The sequence below is a fragment of the Lepidochelys kempii genome, chromosome 10, assembly GCF_965140265.1.
Source record: "Lepidochelys kempii isolate rLepKem1 chromosome 10, rLepKem1.hap2, whole genome shotgun sequence".
Classification (NCBI taxonomy): Eukaryota; Metazoa; Chordata; order Testudines; family Cheloniidae; genus Lepidochelys; species Lepidochelys kempii.
The window spans coordinates 70,658,806-70,674,805 of NC_133265.1; the positions used below are offsets into that span (position 1 = coordinate 70,658,806).

General features: G+C 47.4%; 1 protein-coding gene across 5 annotated transcripts in view; it reads right to left on the bottom strand.

The window, feature by feature from the left end:
- The window catches only part of LOC140895043 (interferon-stimulated gene 20 kDa protein-like), an 88,955-nt gene that overhangs the window by 68,848 nt on the left and 4,107 nt on the right, over positions 1 to 16,000 (bottom strand). The gene's annotated exons all lie outside the window — the stretch shown is intronic.

Here is a 16,000-nt window from a genome sequence, read left to right on the forward strand (position 1 = left end):
GTCTGACGATTGGTAAGAAATAGTTTTTAAGGCTGAAGTGATCTTAACTGCTCAACAGTATCTGTACTAACCATTTTCTGAGCAAATCCCCAGAAAGCCGTATTTTCTCTGAAACAACATGTAAGTCATGTTTAATGTTCAGCAACACTCTGTAGACCTTGTGGCTTTTGCTATTTCTGAAGCCTAGTGCTAGCCTTGGAGGGGGAAGTTAGTTTAAGGTTCAGAAATGGAAGCATTTTCTTCTCTACAAGTGTGGCCCTTACAAAGAGAGAGGCTGACATTTTTCTGTAGCAGCATGGCACTCAAGGGTATGCCTAGTGGCTTGAAATCCACAATGCAGTAGGTAATCCATTGCCCCTTGCTCATAGCATCTCCATAATCTGCCACATTAGGCCACTCATTGCACACAAGAAGGCACAGAGATCTAGATCCAGCAGGCTGTTAGTAAAAGGCATCAGGAAGAGTACAAAAAAAGTATTAGTCATCAGAAGAAAAGTTGTTCCGATACCAAATAAATGAAAAGTTATACATGGGGCACAGTGCCTGCTCTCTGCACACGAGGGAGCTGGTGAAGCAGACCTGAAACAGAAGCTTTCCAATGCAAAGCAGGAGTGGGATCAGTGTTACTAGTCTGGAATTGGAAAGCACTTGTTCTTCCTGTTCCATTCAGGCCTCACAAACAGCATGGCTGAGAAGTCAGGCAGAGCCTTTCTTCTGCTGGATTGGACTCTTGAGGATAGGGGTCATATCTACCTGCTTGCACAGTGGAGCCCAAATCCTGCATCTGGCCTTTAGGTGGAGCCACAATACAAATAATAGTAAAGGGACACCACACTGGGAGGACAAACCTGTGTCCCAGAGGAGAGGAATGGGACCAGGTTAAATGGAGAGAGAACTTTACAAAGAAGGAAACAAGGTGAAAGGTGTCACACAACAACAGATTGGTCTGTCTCAAACTAAGAGGGTTGAGGCTCTCTTTGGGTTTTGGAGATTTCTGAAAAGGACTGAAGTAAAGATTCTTAGATGAGAAATCCTAGTCCTAACAAAGGCCCTATCTGTCCCCCACATCATGACGTCCTTCACCAGAATCTTAATTCATTCCAATCCCTGATCAGATCCCAAACTCAGACCTTGAGGATGCCAACAATACCTGACCTTTAATCAAAACTGGAAACCAATATGTATAGCACCCCAGATCTCTCTTCTTTTCAAATACGTGCCTCTGTTTTCACATATAAATAACAATACCTTCAGAAGGGAGTTAACCATTCAGCCTCATTTGAGACTGAACAGGATGATTTCTGTGGCGGGACCAACTGACGTTTCATAGCGTGATGATTTGCTACTAATAAAACAATATCTGTGAATATTGCATCACAAATACACACTGGCTATGGTTCAAATCCATCCCTTCCTGAATTTTGACTTTATTCTTAACATACACACTAAAGCCCCAAGATAGGATTGCACTTACAAAGATAGGCTTTGGTCTGCACTAACAGCTTCTAGGTTTCCCTCCCTTTCTAGATCTCCTGACCCTCCTCCAAGCAGAGAGACTTTCAGCTGTTTATACTCCTTTCTTGGTGTTAATGAGCCTCATCTGATCTAACTGCCAGCATGAGTTGGCAGCATAGCTCTGCACCACCCCACAAAGCCCTGAAGTCTAACACCTGGTCAGAACCTGTTAATAGCAGCTATTTTACTGTCACTATGGCATCTGAAATGGCAACATGAGAGAATATGTATTAGTCCCATGCAGTGGTGCAAGTAGAAATCATTTCTTCCTGGTACTGCACTCATGGGACAGACATAAGGGGTGGGCATGTAACCACCCCACATGACCTTCCGTGTGACTCCACCCCACCCCCATCCCAGGGCCCCCACACTCTCCCAATCTCCTCTGACACCCCCCTTTGTATATACAAACATCAACATGCTTAACTAATCACTTCCCCCCCAAATATGTAGTATTCAGTCTGTTTATATGGAATGGTTTCAGAGTAACAGCCATGTTAGTCTGTATTCGCAAAAAGAAAAGGAGGACTTGTGGCACCTTAGAGACTAACCAATTTATTTGAGCATGAGCTTTCGTGAGCTACAGCTCACTTCATGCTCAAATAAATTGGTTAGTCTCTAAGGTGCCACAAGTACTCCTTTTCTTTTTATATGGAATGTGGGAGTTGGGTGAGGAGCCATTTCAGCATATGTATGACTTATTAAAAGACAAATTTTAAGTAGAACTGTATCCCAAACTGCTTTATAGTATTGTACCCAAACATTGCATTTCAATGGGGGATTCAATTTCCTTTATAGGAACAGACTCCTGAAACTCTTACTAGTCCATAAAAGTGGTCAATAGTCATGCAAACAGTCCCATTATCTTCAATGAGATTGATCAAATGATTAAGGATTTACAGGATTAGGTTCCAAGTTTGTAAATTGTTCTGGATGAAACTGACAATGCCTGAGCTGTCAGATCAGAAGGAGCTTCATTCCAATAAAGGTGGGCAAATGTGTGATAAATCTTAGTTCCATTGCTAAGATGAAGAACATATTTTCAGCAAAATTCTTGGCAGATTCCTAAGGCAGTTGGTTTAAGGCCGTCAGTGTCCAGCATCGTAATCTTCACTTATAGTTCTCTCACCCCAAAAGCTGGAAAATGAGGCATTTTTTTTAGTTTGTTTTGCTGCTCCAGTTCCAGTCAACAAAATGCATGTTAGACTAGTTTGGCTGCAAAGAATAATTCTGTGTTTACACAGAACTGGGCTCACATCAGAATCCAAACATTCTCTGGTCAGTGCAAGCAGAGGCATTCCTCTAATGACCTGGACTTGATGTGATGCAGCATGAATGCCATGGATAATTCAGACCAATGGGGAGAAACAGAATAAAAACCATTGTTTTATTAAAACACCTTCTGTCCCCCTCACCCCTCCCCTCTTGAGGACTCCTGACCAACGTAAAACAACACAATACATATGCTAACAAACTTAAACAAAGCCTTTTTTAAAGTTTGTTAGCATATGTAGTGTGCTGGTAAAGCCATAAAGAATGAATGCCCTCCCTAGCCACTTTCTGCTCCTTTAAGGAACAGAGCGCAGACCCGCCCCCCAGCCGTGTGCTCCTGTGGGGGTGCTGGCCCCTGTCTTTCCAGTATCCTGTACCGGCTAGAAATTTCTTGCAGGTATTGCATACTGGAGGGTACTGCCCTACTTGCACTGCTGGTCCCATGACTTGCAGGCAGGTCTGTATTGTAGATCTCTGCACCAACTCAAAGACCCACAATGAAAAAATGCATATTGGGGCTATGAATTTAAAGAGATTTCGCTGCAAACTGGAAAAGGAGCTGCTTCTTTTGCTCTGTGCACTTCACCAGCCACTGCTGAGAACTAGGTTGTGCCGTTCCATTATCATCCCATTGCTACCAGCCTTTCTTTCCCAGTGAGTGCTACTGAGCAGCCACAGCAGAGACTCCAAAAAGAGTAGCCAGAGCAAAAGATTGGAGTCTATGAACAGCTGATTTTTGTGCCGGACGATATAGGGTTCATTGAACTGGACCTCAGGGAATGCATCAGCATCCCCAAAAAGAATTTGGGGTGGACCTGGAATGAACTTCTCTTACAGTTGCTGGTCACAAGTGGCAATGGGACATTGTTTGAACAGTTCTTAGATCTCCTGGGGCCTCTGGTGGAATAGTCACAGAAAGTGCTCGTCAGCTTGGATGGATGTTTGTGTCTGGTGTAGCCTTCAGCAGAAGGGTGGATGGTTATTTCCTTAGTAACATTAAGAAAAAGGAAACCGAGAGACACCAAGATAAATGGCCTTGCAAACTGTTCATTAATTCCATGATTACAATCAGGAACTGTTATCTCTCCATTAGACTCAAAGGAAATAAGGTGGGCAATGAGGAGGCCTTGGTGTTGAACTGACCCTGGCAGCCAACCTGGTTATTTCCTCTGTCAGAGACAACAAAACAAGAACCCAGATCCTAACAGCAGCATGTCCTGAAGGATATAAACAGCTCTGCAAACGCCACCTGACAAACATGCCAGGAAATGGACTGTGGCATCTCACTCCCCACCTGACACTTTTATGGCACTCAATTTAAATTTATGACTGACTTGACGAAATGGCTTGTCAGCCAGCACAGACAGACTGTGCAGCCCCAGCCCCTATGGTCAGCTAGCACAGAAAGACAGTAAATCCCCATTTCCCAGTAGATGCAGAATCCCGCATCTAATGCAGAGCTGCCCAAGCCCAGCTACATCTTTCCAGGTACTGCCTGCCCGTCCCCTAGAAAAGTTTGTGTAGAGCAGGCATGGGGAATTTCCTACTGAAGAGATGACAAAGTACTTAGTGTAACGACCCAAGAAATGGCTACGTTGCCACTGATGCTATTCAAATTTGTGTTTTTAGGGAGCCTAGGTGTTTCAAACCTTAACAGAGATGCCATCCCCTCCAGGACACCAAAATGTCCTAGAAAGGAAGTTATTTCAAACTGCCTTCGTACAGCTGTGACAATATATCCCTTCTTCTTGCACTCTGCTATGTATTTAGGTATTGTATATTCTTCTGGGCACATTCTATACAAAACCTCAGTTAACAAACACCAAAAGCATCCTCCTTCAGAGGCTGAAATAAAGTCTGGCAGCATGCCCTGAAGGTCAAGAAAACTGATCTAAGCTCTCTCTCTCCTCCACCCACACTTCTCTATGTGCCCCAACCTCTCCCTGCCCCCTCCTATTGGCTGCCTTTCTCAGGCATATCTGCATGTTTGCTTGTCTCATGTAATACTACAGTTCAGAGGCTCATTCCTGTCCATATTTTCCATTAAATCCTTTTGTCTGAAGGTTTTTATATTCCAAGTCCAATGGAGACAGAGCTTTGCTGCCTGGTTTGGCTCAGGCTCGCTGTGAATGCTAAAGATTCCCAAAGGCACATTTCATTTAGAATCAATAAGATTTATTGTGTATCATGTAAATCCCAGCTGATTAGTCAAAATACATAAGAGGATCGCCCCTCCTGGCACACACCAAGCTCATCACAGCCATGTTGACATTGTAATAATGATGTTATTAGCTTAGGAACCTCTAATAAACACTCTTAAATGGGTCTTTTGTCCATTTAGCTGCCTTTCTCCCTTTCTATGTCTGGCTGTTGTTTTCCTGCCAGCCACTGTGCATTTGGATGCTATTCAGTATTTAGTTTTATCCTATTAAGGTGGATCTCAATTAATTACACAGGAGGAAGAGAGACAAAGAGGGAATTTGGGATCCACTCGTTTAAGTCCTGGCATCATGCTTTTGCAACATAGATGTAGCTATAAGACTGAGGATAACCAAGATGCCCGTCTAGCTCAGGGGGTTAATACACTAGCCTTTCACCTCTGACTTGAATTCAGTTTCTGATTAAATCACAAATGGAATGTGTTTGATGGGCTCAGTTTGATCCCCATGCGAACTGAGTACATGACAACACCATGAAACCAGCAACTCATTCTGACATGACTTCACTCTGGAGTGGCTGATGGACCGGAACAGTTAGACACACCAGAGGTTGGGATTCAGATGCAGCCGCAGAATTGGGTAGGAAAGCCCAGTACTGAAAGAGCAAAGGTGCTGCAGATCAAGTTGAGGAGCACTGTCAGAGCTGCAGAAGGAGTGGGAAGTTGCTCAGAGCCTGCTGGCACTTCACTTGCTTCTGGCCAACGTTCTGAACCTATCAGATTCATAGACCCCACCATTCACCCAAAAAGAAAAAGGAAAGAAAAGCGAGTGTTGCACCCCTTCTCACTGCCAGGGGAGCAGGGAATATTGCAGCTGTGTCGTTCCACTTCCATTCAGTCCCTGTAAATATCCGCATAGCTGGCGAGTCCACGTTCACTGCCTTTGGCAACAGCATGTCCAGGCATGAGGATGCCGAGAACACATTGACATGAGTCCCAGCACATGCCCCAGAACACCCATCATCCCCTCAGTTCTCTCCTGAATCTCCCCCGCGTCACAACTTTGGAGCAGAGCGGAGATGTGACGCCTGTCACATCCCAGTGCCCTTTCACCTCTCTGCCCATCAGACAGGTAGTGGCTGTTGGGTTTATTTAAAGCACCATGCCTCATTAAACCAGAGCCAAAGTGAAAGAAGCCTGTCCTCTCACTCTGAAGTTCAAAGGTGGTAGTAACAGATGTCTCTGTCAGCTTTACAGCACCTGAGGCAGGCCTGGCGCTGTTTGTTTAACTGCACCATCAGTAACTGATTATTGGCACCAGCAGGGAACATCTGTTCAATTTACAGAAATGGCCGTGCAGCCCCTCTCTCACCTGACATCCTCCCTGGGTTTTATTGAATCTTTGGTCCTCACAATTGCCTCTAATTTCATTGCCAGCCTTGTGAATAAAAGCACTTCCCCTGCAGCTACTTCAAGACACTTTTATGTCCCCTTCCCTCTGTCTCCATATTTTCCCTTTATCGTACACGTGAGCAGCACTTAAAAACTGCATTGAAGGAATCAGAAAAGCCTGGCTGGCGTTTATCACCAGTATGGCGAGGCTCAGGTGCCTTGGGCAACCTTCATTCGAATAGGAAATCTCCGATCCTGCCCAGCCTCCAGACCAATTGTGCCTGGGCTACACACGCCTAAGGCGCAAAGAACATGTAATAAAATCAAGGTTAAAATAAATACATGGAAACCAAGGTAAGATGTGCAGCGCGAGATGCAGATTATTGATGGCTGCTTGAAGCAAGGTCTGTTGTGCATAAGGCAGGGCACAGGGCTTACACTCCTTGGGGTCATTTTACTGTTCTCAGCATTGGAATCAAGATCTGTGAAACTCAGGGTCCCCATCTCAGCAGTGTTTTCATGCAGCTTTCTTTGGTGTTTATCACGGGTGGCCAAACTTACTGACCCTCTGATATGGCAATTGTCAGAAGTTCAAGAGCTGGGGTGTGCCTGCTGGGGCTTGGGGCTTCAGCCCCGCAGAAGGTGCCTGTCAGGGCTTCAGCCTTGTGGGGAGGGAGGTCTCAGAGCTTCAGCCCCGTGGGAAGCCCCTGCCTGGGCTCGGGGCTTCAGCCGCACTCCTGCTGAAGTCCTGAGCCCTGGCACATGCGCCCTATGGGGCTGAAGCCCTGAGCCACAGCAGGTGCACCCCACAGGGCTGAAACCCTGAGACTCCCCTTCCCGCTGGGCAGAAGCCAGAAGCAATGCATGAGGGAGGCATATGGGGGTCACATGCTCCCCTAGATTTTTGCCGTGGTTTTCTGGCCCCACTTGGTCACATGGTGCACCAGGCCCCCCCTCTTGCACTGCAGCTGCTGGAGTCAGAAAGATGGGAGCTGCGCCTTGGGTAGAGACAGCGGCAAACAGCTGCGAGTTGCAGGAAAAGCCGCTGCTTTTGCTACTGTCTCTCCCTGCAGAGCTAAAGCTGTTTGCCGCTGTCTCTCCATGCGTAGCTAACACTTGGGAGCTGCAGGGAGGGGCAGCCTAAGGTAAGAGGGTGGTGTATGCATGGAGGGGGTGTGACTCAAGCTGTTGAAGGGTGGGGGGACGAACCTTTCAATTGTGCCCCCTTCCCCCCCCAGCAGGCACCAGTCGTCTCTGCTCCTAGCTCCAGCACCCGCCGCAGGGCAGAAGCCCCAAGCTCCCTCTCAGTAGGCCGAGAATGGGGGGTGGGGTTGGGAGCTCCGGGAGCCACACTTCAACTGTAAAAGAGCCACATGCAGCTCATGAGCCATGGTTTGGCCACCCCTGGTGTATACGTTGAATGTTCTTCCAGTCTCGATTTGGCCTAGGTGCAGTAACTGGCATGTATTTCCCAAGATCCTGGCCCACAGTGTCCTGTTCTCCTCAGTCCACCCAGCTCGGCTATCATTCCTCAATCCTGACCCACCTTGCCTCACACTGATTCATTCCAGGTCTCCCCACACAACTCTGCCAATGAGCCTCTGTCCTGAACTGCAGTAGTTCCCAGAGCCGGAGCCCGGTTTTCCAGAGGTGGAAGGCCTACTGCACTGACCCCTCTAGTATCATCTGGTTCTTAAACCATTTTTAGTAGCCTCCAAACTCAGGTGTGGGCTTTTGGATTCTTTTCTTGGGGAGGGTCAAATACTTAGGCTAGATGAAGCTCACCCCCTTGCAATGATAATAAATAATAATAATAATAACAACTATGATTATAGGTGGAGCCAGCAGCACCCTATAGTTCCAGGTTTCCAGACACTTTCCATTATAACACCCTGTTTTCAGTTGCTTATAACTTTGCCAGATGTTAACTATTTGCACTGAAATTTCCCATGCAGGGTGTCTGTCTCTGGCTGAATTTTTTTTGGAAAATTTCAGCGTAAATGGTTCAGAAAATTCCGAGAACGAGAATCTGAAAAAATACATTGTTTTGCCCATGACAAAAAAAATTCTTCCAACCGTTTCTCTAGCACTTCCATTCATTGGAACAAGGACTTGCAGTTTGGCAGGGTGTGGGCAGGGGGCAGCAGGTCCTGATGTCAGGGGTTTGCCTTTTCTGTTCCCATGAAAAAACACTCCAATTTGGCCATGTTATAAGCCTTTGAAAAATCTCTGTTTTCACATGCTCAGCAGGGACTTGTTAGAGTTTGGCAGGTAAATTCTCCAAAGATTCCATCCACATGGGACAAGCTCCAATACCTCACAGGTCTGACATGCTGACTGGACTGTGCATAGGCACCCACTCCGTGGGTGATTTGGGGCTGCAGCACCCATGGAAAAAAAATAGTGGGTGCTCAGTACCCACCAGTCACCCACCAAACAGACTGTTCGGTGGGCCCCGTTGATCAGCTCCTCCCCCCCTCCCAGCATCTCCCGCCCACCACCGATCAGCTGTTTGGCGGTGGGCGGGAGGCATTGGGAGACAGGGGGAAGAGCAGGGGTGGGAAGAGGTGGCGTGAGGGTGGGGCACACTTGGGGGATGGGGAGGAGCGGGGCAGGAAGAAGCAGTACAGGGGCACTGGGGGAAGGGGTGGAGTGCGGTTGAGGCTTCAGGGTGGAGCAGGGGTGGAGCACCCCCAAAGAAAGCCAAAAGTCGGTGCCTGTGGGACTGTACATGCACCATCCCCACACAATGACTGGGCATGCTCCATCCCAGGGCTTCATAGCTGAACAGGACTTCCCTGCAAGTACTGCTCTGGGCTGTTGCCAATCGCTGTGGCCCTGGACATTGAAAGCAGGGAGACTGTCTCTCCGGTGCTCTCAATGCTCCCTCTGCTGGTGCGCAAGCAGCTTGGAGGAAACTGAGGCAGGGCAATGCTTACAGGTGTTTAGATTTTTGTCTAGCTCTGTGTATTCCTTGAGCTATCTAAAGTAAAGAGTAATTGTGTTAGAAACCTTAGCAAACAAGCGGTTATGTGCTTCCACTATCTCATGTCCCTAGGGGGAGATACGGTAAACCAGAGTGCCATGAGGTTGGTGCTTTGGGAAAAGGTGTCCTTAAGGAACTGGGGAGCCTATGATGGATCAGGACAGGTCCTGGGGACCTAGGGCAGCTAGATTGTGAGGTCTCAGTTCTAAGCAAAGGTAACAGGCAAAGAGCCTGTGTCCAGGAAGTGTTCCAGAGAGCCCAAGGTAAAAGACAGTGCTGGAGCCCACTCAGACTCAGGAAACTTAAAGCACAGGGGTCCAGTGTGTGAGGATGAAACACAACAGCAGCGTGAGGGTCTCATGATTAAAGCAGCTGAATGCTGCCCTGGAGAATTGGATTCTACCCCTGCCTCAGCCACGGAATTCCTACATGATGCTGGGCAAGTCAGTTAACCCAAGTTTTTTGCAGACACTCACTAATTAAGTGTTCCTCATTTACTGGGTGCCTGACTTGAGACCCTGGGATCTGGTTTGCAGAAGTGCTGAGCGCTCACAGCTACGACTGAAGTCAATGAGACCTGTGCTTTGAACAAATAAAGTGCTACATAATGCTAAGTACTGTGAAAAACCAGACCCTAGGGATCTCAAATTGGGCTCTCAAAATTAGTGGATACTTTTGACCTTAACCTCTCTGTACTTCAGTTTCCTATCTGTAAAACAGGTATACCCCTGGATCTTACAAAGGGGTTGTGAAGATAAATCAATTCATGTTTGTGAAGCGCTCAGACGCTACAGCAATGAGTGCCAAAGAAAAGCCAATGAGGAAATTAATGCTTCTGTATTCAGAGCAGGGTTTGAATAGTGTGCAGTAAGGAAGGCCTGGGGTCACACACTGAATGTGGAGAATAAAAGAAACATTGAAGAGCTACCTATTCACTGAATGTGGCTGGGATGCTGTGAGAAAATAGTATGTGATGGTGTAATTAAAGACTGTATCATAGTGCATATGCACAAGGGGAGGCAAATTAAGGCTGCACAGACAAATTAGAGTCTGGCATTGCCTAGCTTTTGAGTGCTTGACTCTGCAATCTTAACATTCTTTTAACATAGTTTTTTAAATGTAATCTAAAATTTCTATTGTGTCAAATCCTTTGTCGGCATCAGGGTCCCTCTGTCATAGGTGCCAACTCTATGGGTGCTCCGCAGCTGGAGCACCCATGAGGAAAAAATGGTTGGTCCTGAGCAATCCCCCTGTCAGCTCCCCCTCACCCCCTAGTATCTTCTGCCTGCCTGCCAGCAGGCACCATAAATCAGCACCTCCCTGTCCCTCCCCATGCCTCCCGCTTGGCACAATCAGCTGTTTTGCATCATGCAGGAGGCTCAGGGGGGCGGAGGGAAGGAGGAGGAGCAAGGATGCAGCACGCTTGGGGGATGGAGTGGAACAGGGCAGGAAGAGGCGGGGCACGGGTGGAGCGGGGGCAGGAAGAGGCAGGGTAGGGGTGGGGGCTTGGGGGAAGGGGTGGAGTAGGGGTGAGGCCTGGGGTAGAGCCTGGAGTCCAGCACCCCCTGGCACATTGGAAAGTTGGTGCCTGCATCCGCTGTCCTGGGCAATGTACAGATACGTGGATGATATGGTCCCTAGCCCAAGGATCAACCTTGTTTTGTATTTATAGAGTAAATTCTAATATAGGATATTGCCCAGAGGAACCAGATGTAAGATCGGTGGTGAATACCCTCCCCACGCTGCATTTTGAAAACAAAATATATAATAATAGCATTTCTAGATCATCCATTGGATGGGAAATAATAATCCCCTCTCACCTAGGTACCTGGGAGATGGGGTCTGTGCCAGCCAGTACAGATCGTTTGGGACCCTCATGCACCCTGGTCCCAGTTTTACTAATAAGGGAGGAGGCATCAGCCTACCTATTGGGACAGGAGGGCTCCATGAGACACTAGAGCCAAGGACAGCTATTGACAAAGCTCAGGGAGTTGGGAGAGAGTATGAGCCCTCTAAGCCTGATTCACTCACACAGCTGTGCCGCCATCCTCACAAAAGGGCGTACAGAGAGACTGCCAGAGGGAACTTCTCTCCATTTCCTCAAGATGCTCAGGCAACGATCTTGAGAAGAGCTGGGAATTGAGCCTGGCGTTGTTATTAGTTTGCACCACTTTGGTTCCTTTGTGTAGCCTGCCCAGGACTGCTGGGCTGGGCACTGCACTCAGGTCTCGTTAGATGGGATGGTCTCTGCAGCAAATAAATGAGGCCTCCGAGCAGGAAGTTATTTTGTTTACTGCAGTGAAGCCTTTTGTGGTGGGTGGATCTGTATATGGGGCCCGGTTACAGGCTCTTTACAGACCATAGATAGGTTAGCTCCAATATCCCCTCTCAACCCTACAGCAAGCAGGGGCCCACTCAGACTGCTGGCCATGCGATAAAGAATGCTAGCATTTTCAACATCATCCTCTTTCAGCCTCCTCCCCGAGTCCCATCTCTCTTTTATATCTACTGCACTTATATCCCTGCTTTATGAAGTAGCTCAAAGTGCCTGCACCAGGAATGCTTAATAAACCACTCAGCCTCAGAGTGAAAGAGGACAGACCAGCAGCCAGCAAATGGAACTCGAGGGACCCCTGACATTGTTCCTTTCAAAGAAAAAAGGAAAGGGGGAAAAAAAAGGCAAGTGCCCCTCTAGTGCATCTTCCCCGCTCCTGCTTCCTTGCCGCCGCTGCGTGTCACTAATGCAAAGGGCGTGAGAGGAAGAGCTGCTAAAAGCCTTGCAGACTCAAGCCTCAGTTTGCTGCACAAACCTGAGGAGAAACAAAAAGCTTTCAAGGCCTTTAAAAGCAACCGAGTGCTGCCCCTCCTGAGCAACCCATTGCCCACTGGTCATTCCTCAGGTAAAGAAGACACCTACCGACCAGGCTAATCGGCCAGTTATAGTCCCCATGTCATGCACAGATAGGAAGAAATGAGTTGAGAAGGGGAAAAATAAGGAATCAATTTGATTTAAAGCCTATATTAATATAGAGCTTGTGAAAGTGAAGGATTAAAAAGCTACTGGCTAAAGGTAGGTGTGGTACAGAGAGGGGATGGGCAGCCTTCCCACATCAGGTCTGCCGATGCTCCTCACTCTTGACCAGCAGCATCCCCTGCTGTTGCAGTCCTGAGCTTCTCCAGCCTCCACAGAGCAACACCACAGCAACTCAATCCTGACCTCCTAGTCCAGAACAGGTTCCCCACACAACACTACCAATACATCCAACTAGTGACCTACAACATTCCCTGCTGTTCTGGATCTGGGCTCCCCATACACAGCTCTGCCACTGCCCCTTAATCCTGCCCCACAATATCCCCCGAGTGTAGCCCAGGAACACCCTCGTGCACACACAGCTCAGCCAATGCACCTAAATGCTGGTCTGTAACGACCCATCCTATTCCTGACCCAGGACTCTCTTGGGAAGACACCATTATGAAAAATTGTGTGTGAGCTTATGAGCCCTGGGTGAGTTGGATGTGGTTTGAAAGAAACATGAGGAGGGCAAGATGGAGTGGTACTGAGTTAAATGAAAAGATGGTTTGTATAGGAACTGTTTTAGACAAGGGCCTGTGCCACTAGAGAGGTCAGTGTTCAAGGATACAGACTGGCAGAGGAGGAGTTTGGGCAGAATACATGTTGTAGCTTGTTTGTTTGGATGGAAGGTTTTGCAGAAAGTCAGTACTCTGAGAAATTACTTCCGTGAATCAGCTATGACTGAATCTCACAGCATGTGCAACCCTGAGATCTGGGGGAAGACTGACCAGACCTCCAAAGAGTAAGGCAGTGAGTAAAGCTTTTTGGAGGGACTGTGGGACCAGCCCTGAAATCCTCAGGCAAAGCTCCTCCTGTCTTCAGGGTGAGTGTGTTACACGCATGAAAGTATGCAGTGTAGTTGTAGCCATGTTGGTCCCAGGATATTAGAGAGACAAGGTGGGTGAGGTCATATCTTTTATTGGATCAGCTTCTGTTGGTGACAGAGACAAGCTTTTGAGTCACACAGAACTCCTCTTTCTGTATGGCTTAAAAGCTTGCCTCTTTCACCAACAAAAGTTGGTCCAATAAAAGACATTGCCTCACATGTACCAAAGGACAGAATTCAGCCCTTAGAATCCAGTGTGTCCTTAGAATTGTGTGCATGCAAGGGCAAAAGGGGATGGAGAGAAAGCAGCGATTCCTATTTAACAAACACAAGGCAATGGAAGCCAGACGGCTGCAGTTTCTCACCATGCTGCAGATCGCTTTCCAGCACCCTGCAACATCAGCAGCATCTCTTGGAATTAGAACAATCTCTCTGAAAAGATGAGGTGTTTACTGTGCACGGAAGACCAGCCTTTGCTGTATATTAAAGTGTGTTTCACAAATTTTCATGTGCCTTAGTCTGGGTCGAAAAATACCACCCACCATCAAATACCAGCAGATTTTAACTCAACACTAGCCGTGAAGCCTAGGCTTGACCCGCACTGACTGGAGATCTTGAGGCCCTCAGTGTAGCAGAGGCAGCCAGGGGACAGCTATTTACTTGTGCAAGAAGGGAGGCCACACACAGCTGTCCAGACTGTGGAGCAAGGTATACAGCGTGAAGTAATAAAGTTTGCATATGACAATGCAAACCACAGAAACACAGAGAAGGAGAGCAGACAAACTCATTCCCTGGCTTGGAAATTGCTAAGCATACAGAGGTAGAGGGAGATTCTTGGCTTTTCCCCTATAAATAATCTTTGCTGGTACAGCACAGGTGAGAGGTAGAAGGGGTGGAAGAGGCATAGGGGTCAACCGAGAAACATTACTGAAATATGGGAACAGCTGACGTTCAATCAGAAACCATCTGAGAGAGAAATTATTCCGCGCAATCAGAATGGATAGAAATGCATTGTAACCTGGGTACAGTACAACCAGGGATTTAAATACACTAGTGCTGAATTTGACTTAACATAACTCCACGCTCATTGTTTCTTGAACCTGTTCTACCAACAAACATGATCTGCTCGGATGCTGAGCTCCCACTGAAGTCACTGACTCAGAGGAGCAGGGCCGACAGAAGCAACTCTGAAACTGCAGATAAACTGGAATGGCCTCATTTGGGTGTAACAGTCCCAAGCCACACTGGTCAGATTGTATTGTTCCAGCATGGCTCTGCCAGTGCCTCCGAATGGACAGTCACATTCAATCCTGTATGTTTAAATTACAGACCCAGCTGCTGAAAGTTGGCTGAGGGGGCAGCGTTCGCTCTAGTTAGTTCCCATCTCGCCTGGCAGATATAAGCGCTGAGCATCCCTCTCACTCAAGTTGATTGGTGCTGCTGGTGCCGAGCACTTTTGAATATGAGGCCCCCAATGACTACAAGAAAGGGCAGATGATTCTTTGTTGAAAGAATCCAACTCCAAATTCCTGCTTTGTTTGTTTCCCTCTCTCTGCCTCTCAGGCTATTTTGGGAGGAAGGTGTTTGCATAAGAGGCACTTTACAATAATTGTTTCATTCCTGCAGCTCCACGCAGCACCGAGATATGTTTTGCCGCTCACAATGTCTTTAATGCAGAGACGTACTGAGACAGAGGTTACAGCTCAGCTCAGGGCCAACCTTGCAATTTGTGGGCGAGCGAACAAAAGAGGCTGCTGGGAGTGGGACATAAATGGGCCTGAGAGTTGTCTCTCCCTTTGGCCCCACTGTGGGGGTCAGTAGAGATCAGAGTGGGCCATAACCTTTTCTGTTTGTTTGTCCCCCCGCCACACACCATACTCTGAGAGGTGAATGGTATCACTTCTTTGCTATTTTACTGCCCTGGGGAATCATTTATTTGGAAGCTGAATCCCATAAAAAATATACCATGAAATAGAATGATCACAAAATCATGTCCTCCTGCAAACAAACTGCTCTGAAAACGTGGAGGCCATGCACACCTCATGGACTATACACTACACTAATGGAGGCCATGGGTCAGTTTTCAGCTCAATGCTTTCCCTATTTCTCTCTCATTTTCGGGTGACTCTCCCTAGTGGCCATCTGGTCACTAAGGCCAAAGTTACAACAGTTACAAGCCTGCAGTCTGCAGAATGGTGAGGACACCACATTTCCTGTGCTGATGTAAATGTAACTGCAATTAGTCCTTGGAGGAGCTCTAGAATGAGATGTCCCTATTTAACAAACTCAGGGCTCTGTATGTGTGAGGCATGCAGATCTCTGGTGGATGGGAGAGGATGGGGAAACAGGAAGGGGAAATTCTGCCCTCCAAGCCATTTTGCTGAATCTGACCTCAGGAAAGACCCCATCTCAATCTGCAGCCTCCTCTAATTGCTCCTTCCCTCCCACAAAATAATGTTCATTAAGAACAAGGGGATGGGACTGACAGAAGTGAAAGATAGCAGGAAGTATATCCTGTCCCTACACCACTCAATGCCCATTGGTATCCAATCAATGACTGTTGTCATTGGCCATTAACTAGAATGGAAGACTGAGATACACAAAGCATAACTCTTCCCATCAAGAAGCAAGGGTGACACCAAGTGACAGAAGAAACATCCTCTCTATTCCAGTACTCCCACTATGAGGGTGCATGCATGAGTGAGTCCCTCTGATTACCAGAAATGATAAGATATCTCATCAAAAAGTGTTCAGGAAAACTAGTGCCCGGTCCTTGGG